The sequence below is a fragment of the Arvicanthis niloticus genome, chromosome 14 (assembly GCF_011762505.2).
Source record: "Arvicanthis niloticus isolate mArvNil1 chromosome 14, mArvNil1.pat.X, whole genome shotgun sequence".
NCBI classification, from domain to species: Eukaryota; Metazoa; Chordata; class Mammalia; order Rodentia; family Muridae; genus Arvicanthis; species Arvicanthis niloticus.
Genome location: NC_047671.1, coordinates 20,260,001 through 20,269,802, shown reverse-complemented (window position 1 = coordinate 20,269,802; position 9,802 = coordinate 20,260,001). Strand labels below are relative to the sequence as shown.

The window sequence follows — 9,802 nt, the reverse complement described above, 5'->3', positions numbered from 1 at the left end:
CTAAAATCAGCAATAGGCCTGACATACATGCCTGCTAACACAAAGTCTTGGGCCTCTGTGGAAAAGCACTGAAACAGATGGCTATAAGCTATTGTAAACAGGCAGCTTTTGTGGAAATTTACCAGCCTGAGTAGTCATAGACTTTGTAAATAGGCAGCCTTGTTGGATAGTACCAACTTAGATGAGGACAAGTGAATCATAGGCAGAGTCATAGTGACCTGTCCCCTGAAACTTTACCCAGCTGATAGCCTGTTCTGAAAGATATCTGTACTCCCCGTGAACACCTATGCTCCTGTCTCATCCCCTTCCCCACATCCTGCATTTTTCCCCCTGTGTTAAAAAGTAAAAATTATGATTTGATAATAAAAAATAAAAATTAAAAAAAGAAATTAATTTATTCTGGTTAGAAATGAAATAAGTGTTGTCTTGGTTTGTTTTTTATTACTGTGGTACACAACATGACCAAAAGCAACTTGGGGAGAAAAGGGTTTATTTTCAACTTACACCTTACAGTTCATCACTGAGGGAACTCAGAGCAATACAAGAGGTAAAGCAGAGACCAATGCAAACTGCTGCTACTTAATACCTTACTCCTTCTGCTTTTCCAGTTTGCTTTCTGATGCAACCAGGACCACCTGCCTAAACATGGTGCCACCCACAGTGGGCTGGACCTCTTCCCATCATCATTAGTCAAGAAAATGCCCTCGCAAATTTGCCTACAGGTCAACCTTACAGAAGAATTTTCTCAGTTGTGTCAAGTTGACAAAAAGCTAACTACTGTGAAAGGGTTGAATGTGAGTGTGTGTGTGTGTGTGTGTGTGTGTGTGTGTGTGTGTTTGTTGGGAATATGTCTTGTCTCTGATTTATCAAAGGCTGCTTGCATAGAAGGTTGGATGATTTCTTTAGAAAGTCAGTGTGTGGTTTTACTCTTCAACTTTTTTTTGCCATCATGACCCCAAACAAAATGGCTCTCTCTCTCTCTCTCTCTCTCTCTCTCTCTCTCTCTCTCTCTCTCTCTCTCTCTCTTCCTCTCTCATATATATATATATATATATATATTATATATATATTATATAATATATATATATTCTGTAAAAGGAAGAGATTATGTTGTGAGACATATTGTTGCAAAAGTGTGTGTGTGGGGGGGTATACTAGTTAGTTTCTGTTACTATGATAAATTTTCTATCTAAAAGCAACATGGGGCCAGAGAGGTTCATTTCCTCTTATACTCTTAGGTGACAGTCTATCGCTGAGGAAAATCAAGGAAGGAACTGAGGGATGACAACTGAAGCAGAAGTCATGAAGGAATGTTCCTTCCTTACTCTTGACTTACTCATAAGTTCCTGCTCAGTTTGTTTCCTTAAACAGCCCAGGCCTGGCTGTCTAGGGATGGTCCCATCCACAGCAGGCCAGGCCTTCAAACATGAATCATCACCAAGACAATTGCACATAGACATAGCCACAGGCCAATCCGATGTGGGATATCCCTCAGTTCAGACTCCTTGAGCTCTCTGTAGGCTGTGTCAAGTGGGCAGCTGAAGCAAACAAGTGCAGGAAGAAAGTTTTCCACTGCTTTTGGTCCATCATGATTTTCATCACGGCCTGAGAGAAAAACAAAGAGACTTAGAAACAAATATGCTGGAGCCTCTTCCACGTCTCTTCACATCCTCCAGTGGAAACCGCATTACTTCTGGGAGACCAAGGCATTCCTTCTGTTTGTTTTTTGGGGCCTCTCAGAAGATACTGGAGCAATCCATCCTGTTCCCATTAATCTATACAGCAGAATGCAAGTGCTGTGAATGTGACTTTGTTGACATTAGTGTCCTAAAGCATCTCATGGCTCCTCGAACCTTCAAAAATACTTAGAAGGCCAAACATGCCTTGGGGAGGGACATGCAAGCAGGGTGATGGTCCTTCTAGATAGTGAGATTTTGGATCATTACTGTGATCCCATTACATGGACCCATTACTGTGGCCTTCTGAACAACTTCCTGAGCTGAATCCTAATGAAAATATGTTCCTGTCTCAGCTACGAAGGGCACAAGCAAAGACCGATGTGTAGCTAAGTCACCTGAGAGGACTGAGTTCAGGAATGGATGGGTCAAAAGGATACCTACTATAGGTTTCATCTGAGGATGATGGCAACAGGAAGATGACCAACCAATTTAACAATTAGAGCATCACAACAGACATTACAGTTCTAACCGAGCTAACTGAGAATCTCCTTCTTCTTCAGCTCATAAAATTCCAAGTTTATATGACTTTCACCATGGACTTCAAGAGTACCACAAGGGGTGAGGTGTCTTGTAATAGCACACGTTGGATGTTAGTGGCCATTTGTATAAATTATTGTTAAGTCACAAACAAGCCTGTGAGTTGGATATTTTGAGTCTTTCCCTCATACTGGGCTACTTGCTTTAGGTTGACAAACTTAGTCAAGTGTATTGGCTTGTATAGTGACAGATGGACATATCATCTCTCTAGTTTCTTAATAGAACTACAATAGATTTGGTTCAGCATGGGAAGAGACAATTGCTTTTCCATATTACTCTAATAGAAGGGAAGCCCAAGGCAAGAACCTCTAAAAGCTTGATACTTAGAACAAGGCCTTGGCATCGAGGCCATGCATTCTGTGACTAAACACTAAGCGTTCATTCAGCATCTATGAAATGAATTTAAGTTTACAAAGCTTTAAAAAAATTAGCAAAATCCCTAGGTTTCTACAATAGACAAACCAGAGTTTCGCTTAATTTGTTGCTCATCGTTGGGGCCTATAAACTCAGATACTTATTAACGCTGTAAATATGCCTTTTTACTGGCTGTCTGACAGCTCCCATGCTTTCTGCACTGTCTCCTTAAACATTTATGAGTACTCATGAATATGCAAATGTACGATATAATGTCTGCAAATGGTTGCAAGTACAAATGCTATGTTAATATTTCATACAGTGATGGGGGCAAATCAACAATCATAAATTTTGAACAAATATGCTGCCTCTTTAATAACTAATGAGGCAGTACTTGGAGCAGAAGATTTGGCATTTAAGACTGAAAATGGTGGTTCATGACAGCCTACCACTCAATGCTGTGACTTCTAAGATTTCTGTAGGTTGAAGTCCTTCCAGGGTGACTTTTGCTAGGAAGTGAAAAAATTTATCTGAGAAGAGTCAGCGCCTAATACTTACTTGAAAAACAAATCCTCACTACATGCCAGGAAATAAAGTAACTTGTAAGAGGAAGAAACATTCTCAAAAGTGGGCACAGACATACGCTGATTTGGTGCTCCCACTGGGGGAGCTGATGAAGGTATGATCAACAAAGGAGAGGGTAAGTGTCTAATAGAAACAGATGAAGACACTGAAACAATTGGGAGGTTGGTATCTTTTGTCCGACATGGAATCCTAAGTGTACCAATGGTTTGACATTAGTGGTAAAGCCTGCCTCGGGGCTCTGAGCTTATGATACAAGACTACAGGTGTAGGTTTTCATGAAGGTTGTTCAGAAGTAAAAATGCTTTCTCAAACCTGATGACCTGAGCTTGACCCCCATGACTCAACTCCAACAGATTCTCTATGACCTACATACATAGCTGTGGCCTTCTCGCTCTTAATCCTCTCTCTCTCCCTCTCATACAAATAATATATACATGTGTGTGTGTGTGTGTGTGTGTGTGTGTGTGTGTGTGTATGTGTGTAAACCTGTCCCTTCTTTAGACTAACAGTTTTTTTTTTTTTTTTTTTAAGAAAGTAGTTTGGTCAATAAAACATTAAAGATAACACTTATCTCTGAGTCTCTCTTTCCCTGTTGCTGTGAGAAAATACACTGATCAAAGCAACTTAAGGAAGGGAGGAAGGGTTTATTCCTAAATTTGGTTCACAATCTGAGGGTATTGTTCTTCCAGGTGGGGAAACCAAAGAGACAGGAACTTGAAATACTTAGTCTGTAAAAACCCAACAGAGCATTGGATGCTTATGCCAAGTTTTCTCCTTTTGATGGAGTCCAGGATTCAACCCCAGAGTGCAGCTACCTATTTTTGGATGAGTCTTCCTACCTCAGTTAACTGAATCAGGATGATATCTGCAGGCATCTAGTGACTTCACTCCTATGTGACGCTAAATCTTATCAAGTTACTGATAACTATGACCAATCCATATTGTCAACTAGACACCCCAAGCATATCACTTTGTAGTCATCAACTTCTCCCTCTTTTTCTTATAAGGTCTTGGTCATCTCATAGAATAAAAATACATTCATCCAACCTCAAAGTCTGAAGAATCTTTCAGAAATGCATGTCAGTTATTCAAAATAGATTGAAACATCAGGAAGAGGCTTGAAGTCACTTAATGTCTTCTGGTTGTTGATTTATGTATAGAGTGTAGTAAGGTCATTTTCTGATTCCAGATTTTAAAAGCAATCATGGTCTTTTCATTGGATAAAATTCAAGACATTCAACAGTTTTCTGCTTTGTTTAATTATTGATAGAACATCAGTAACCACCTTGTAACCTTGGAAAAGTAGGATTTACATTAGATTTGATTAAACCATTATCTATTGGCATATAAATGACCAGGTATATCCTGGAAGTGCTTTCAATTTTGATGTAAGCCTAATTATTTATTATTCATTTTCTGCTCTTGGAACCTACCATACTAATTTCAGGGTAGTTCTGCAGTGTAGCTTTATCATTTCCAAAGTAATTGTTTCTGACTATTGCTTCATTTTCACATTCAAAAGTTGCCATGGAAGTAGCTATGTTCATTCAGTTTTATAGATCTAAAGAATAAACCCCGTGGGCTAGAGAGATGGCTCAGAGGTTAAGACCACTGGCAGCTTTTTCAGAGGTCCTGAATTCAATTCCCAGCAACCACATGGTGGCTCACAACCAGCTGTTATGGAATTCAATGCCCTCTTCTGGTGTGTCTGAAGACAACAATAATATATATATATATATATATATATATATATATATATATATATATATATATATATCCGAGAGAGAGAGTCCATTGGATTAGCCTGTAGGCAAGACTTTGGGGCATTTAGAGAAAAGCAAAATAAACAAACCAAAACTCTATTTTGTTGTCAGGTACCTGTTGGAGGGGAAAATAGAATAAAACTGATTAGTTAAAGACATGAAAGCTGGATTTTGTCACTATGTACAAAAGAGTCTTGTTCTTCACTTCTAAAAGTAGGCTTTTAGTGATCAGCACATACAGATAATTTGCTTTATTTTCGTTCATTAGGGTTCTGAGTTTGGTTATTCCAATTCTCTTCATTAGTCAGATCCTCAGCCAAGTACGAAACCGAATACCTAGGGGTCAATAATAGTCTCTCAGATGCTATGTTTTATGCTGTGGTAGCAAATATTAAAACACCCCTTAATGAAGATCCTCACTGCAGCTATATGTTCTGTATCTTAGGCATGGAAAGAAGAAAGGGAATCTACAGCTATGATATAGTGGAATACACACACACACACACACACACACACACATACACACACATTCTTGTCTTTGGGGATGGGGGTCAGTGTTGTAAGGATAGTGTTAATGAAGAATTTTATTTTTTGACAATGTGGTTTTGAGCAATCCCTGTTCCCTTCTGGAGTCTGTTTTCTCACTTATAATGACTAAAAAGAGCCACACAGAGCCAGCCTTTAGCCTACAAGGCACCACATCCCCACCCTATCACTTCCAAACTTGAAAAAATACTTATGAACCAAAAAATAAAAATAAAATTTGTACTTTGAAAAGTTAAGTTTATACTAGATAAAAGATGGCTGTTTTGACAATTACTCATTCTTCAACCTCAAAACTATCAAAGTGTAACCAATTTTGTTTCCTGTTCATCTGCACTCAGTCTTTTCCTCACACTATGTCTCACCTGCCCCTAAACACCCTAGTCCATAGCCATTTTGAAACAAATTGTCAACATCAGAGTTCTCCACCTGTAAGTGTTACAGAATGTATCTCTGAAAGAAACAAAGCTTCCAAAAATGTAGCCCTGGTTCCATGATCACATCTGAAAAACTAGCAATTTCATAACATCATCAAATATTCTATGTTCAAATGTTTAATGTCTCATGACTTTTTCAAGACAGATTGCTTGCTCAAGTCATTCCGATGAGATCAGAGCAGATATGTCTAATGCAGGGATTTTTTTCTGCTGACCAAGCAGTGACTTCAGTCTTTTTCAACAGAGCTCAGCAGGAGACCTTGCTGCACAGGTCAGAACTACCACACAGAGGAACTGAAACCAATTTGCTCTTGCTGGACTGGTGTTCCTCTGAAGCCCACACTGGCCAAGGCCTCTTGCCTAATCCTGGAGTTATCAGTGGGAATGTGATATAAAGCATGTGTTCTTTTCTGCTACAAATGAATTTGATTTAAAAATATTTTCTGAGCTACTCATATTTTAAAAATAAGACTTGTGTGCATATCATCAGGGCTCTACAGGATCTGAATCAAAGGTTTGTCACTTCAACCTACATGACATGAAAATTATTTGGATCCTATTGAGTTGTAGCTGACCCATCTCTTGAATAAAAGCCTAGTTTAAAAGACTGGGGAAGATCAGTGGAAGTCACTTAAAAAGCTGATAAACACTACAAACAATTGATAGAGAAATTAGCTGCCATAGGCCAGGTGCTGTAGGGCAAACCTGTAATCTCAGTGCTCCAGAGGCAGAGGCAGATGGATCTCTGTGAACATGGAGCCAGTCTTGACTATGTAGTGAGTTCCAGGACCGTCAGAGCTATGCAGTGAGACTCTGTCTTAAAGCTACCCCACCCAAATCCTAATGACTAACAAGGAGATAGTATTTCTATCTCCTATACCAGTTATAGTTGGTATCTATGTTACTATAGTATTTTATAATGTCACTCTAATATCACTTAAGGAAATCAGAATGAAAATACTGAATATCTACATTATTCTGGAAACTTCATCCATTGTGAACATGGGTGTTTTCCTTTAAATGGTAGGAAAAACATCCTAACTCGCAATGGAAATGAGTTTGCTAAGGTAAAAGGTGGAGCATCCCTCAACTTGAGGATTGGAGAGTGGAGGAAGACCAGGCTAGAAGACATAGCTCACTGCTTGAGTCTTCACCTAGTATGCTTGAATCCCTGGGCCAGCAAACACCAGTCCTGGTGGCACATGACTATAATACCAGCACACCAGAGTTGGAGGCAAGATGATAAAACATTTAAAGTCATCCTTGACTTCACACATAGCCCAAAGTCAGTCCAAGATAGAGGAGAGATACAGAGATATAGAAATATATATAGAGAGATAGAGAGATATATAGAGATATAGTTAGGTAGATTAGATAGGTAGATAGGTAGATAGATAGATAGATAGATAGATAGATAGATAGATAGATAGATAAAACAATTTATCAAATGAATCTAGAGAGAGGCCACAAGTCTGTTATAAAAAGCATTATCTTGGGACTGTCAAGATTGGGGTAAATTGGGGCTGTAACATCCTTTGAAAACATTTACATGCTACAGAGAGCAGAATTCAGAAAAAGAAACCTGTCACAATAAGATATTAAAAAAAAAAACACTGGTGAAGAAGAGACTATGTACCATGTTTAGCAGTATTTTCACCCAAGTAGAGACCAAAAGGCTAGGAGCATCTTAAGTCATACAAGCCACCCACGTAGAGTGGGGTGGGCAACACATCTCGTCCAGAGAATTGTTTTTCAGATCCTGTCTGAAACAATTTTTGCATCTAATTTTTTTTTAGCTCTTTATCACACTTTTACATCAATGAGACCCTCTAAATAGAATTCGGTCCTGTTGGGATCTGAAATGAAATTCTGTTCATGGTCTGGAGCTTCTGTCTTGAGATCTCATTAGCAGTGGCATGGTGACTTGGCTTGCATGTCGCCATGCTTGGTCTGTTTCCCACATCATCCACAGTCATCCTGGGAAGGCTCAACACACAACTCTGCCTCTTAAGCCAAATGTTCAGTCTAAGGAAGTGGGTCTCTGTGTGTTATTAGAACAGAACATACAGGCAACTGAGATGGGTGAAGTTAAGAACAAACCTATCTATCTGGAACTGAAAACAGATTATTTTTTTTAGAAGGTAAGGTGTTGGTTTTGGTAAGGGTTATTATTTCTGTGATGAAACACCATGACAAGAAAGCCAACTGGGGAGAAAGAAGTTTATTTGACTTGCACCTTTCACACCATAGTCCCTCACTGATGGAAGCCAGGACAGGAAGTCCATACAGGGAAGGAACCTAGAGGCAGGAGCTGATGCAGAGGCTATGGAGGGGTGCTACTAACTGGATTTCTCTCCATGGCTTTCTTAGCTTGCTTTCTTATAGAACACAGGACCACCATCCCAGGGATGACACTACCCACAATGGTCTCAACCCTCCCCCATCAACCCTTAATTAAGAAAATGTCCTATACACTTGGCTACAGCTCAATCTATTGAAGACAAGTTCTTAATTGGGGTTTACTCCGCTCATCTAACTTTAGTTTATGTTAAGTTAACCTAAAACTATCTGGAACAGTGTCTAAGCCTAGAGATGGCTGAACCAGGGAAAGCCAGGGAACCAGCCAATCTATACAGACTTTAGTACCTGTATCCCCTTTAAAGATGCTGTTTCGGACTCTGGACTGACATAAGAGTCTATGGTAGTAGGGAAAAATGGAGCTAGGCAGTTTTTCACATTGGAGCAAGAAAGAAGACAAATGATAGCTCCCAAATGCAGTGAACTGGGAACTATGACATTTTATAAGGCATAGCCTGGCAGTTTACCTGGGAGTTGCAGTGAGGAATGATGTTTAATATTGGCCATCAGCTTGACAGATTTTAGATTAATCAAGGAGACAAAACTCTGGATGTACCTGAAAGGAATTACCTAGATTAAATTAATTGCCATGGGAAGACTTACCTTAATTAATGGGAAGACCACACTATTTCATGGGCTGGTTGGTGTCCTAGACTAAATAGAAAGCAAACAGTGAGCTGAATGCTACTGTTCACTGCTTTGCTTCCTGCCTGTAGATGCAATTTGACCAGCTGCCTCATGCTCCAGTCACCATGACTTCTCTCCTAAAATAAACAAAATTCACCCTTGAATTGTTAGCAATAAAAGGGGCCTCCTTTCCCAACTTAGGTCCCTTCTGTGAGTCTTTATCACAGCAACTGTCAACTGACACAAGGGGTGTGCTCAGAATTACCTGAGAACTTAACGAAACTCAATGTCGGAAAAGCCATTCCTGCCCTTCACCTTGATGACAGCTCAGTTTGAAACTCTGGAGTTATGAACTCATGGTAATTTTCCTGAGAGTTCCCTCAGCTTGCTTTCTGATCCTTCCCTCTCCCAGAAGAGGACGGAATCAAAAACAAACAAACAAACAAAACAAAACAACCCCCCCCCAATATTAGGAAATCATAACAAAAAAGATCTCTACAAAAGATCTCTCTCTCTTTCTCTCTCTCTCTCTCTCTCTCTCTCTCTCTCTCTCTCTCTTTCTCTCTCTCTGTCTCTCTCTGTGTGTGTGTGTGTGTGTGTGTGTGTGTGTGTGTATCTCCTCTTCTCTTTGATTCTCCATTCAGTCTCAAATCTTTGCTCTGCTTCCATGGTGGGGCACCAATTAATCAATTAAGATTGAAATTGTGGTCCAGGTTGCTTAATTCTCTCTGTCTCTGTCTCTGTCTCTGTCTCTGTCTCTGTCTCTGTCTCTGTGTCTCTCTCTGTGTGTCTCTGTCTCTGTCTTTGTCTCTGTCTCTCTCTCTGTCTCTCTCTCTCTCTCTGTCTATAGGTATGTATA

The 9,802-nt window shown here is 39.7% G+C and overlaps 1 long non-coding RNA gene across 2 annotated transcripts in view; it reads right to left on the bottom strand.

Annotated features, from left to right (window-relative positions):
- Positions 1 to 458: 458 nt before the first annotated feature.
- LOC143434392 (uncharacterized) overlaps positions 459 to 9,802 on the bottom strand; it is a 151,377-nt gene continuing 142,033 nt past the window's right edge. For both annotated transcript variants that reach the window (XR_013103863.1, XR_013103864.1), the window contains exons 4-5: positions 8,920 to 9,080; positions 459 to 1,605 (exon numbers count right to left, since the gene is read on the bottom strand). This is a non-coding gene — a long non-coding RNA (uncharacterized LOC143434392). The remainder of the gene's footprint in view (positions 1,606 to 8,919; positions 9,081 to 9,802) is intronic.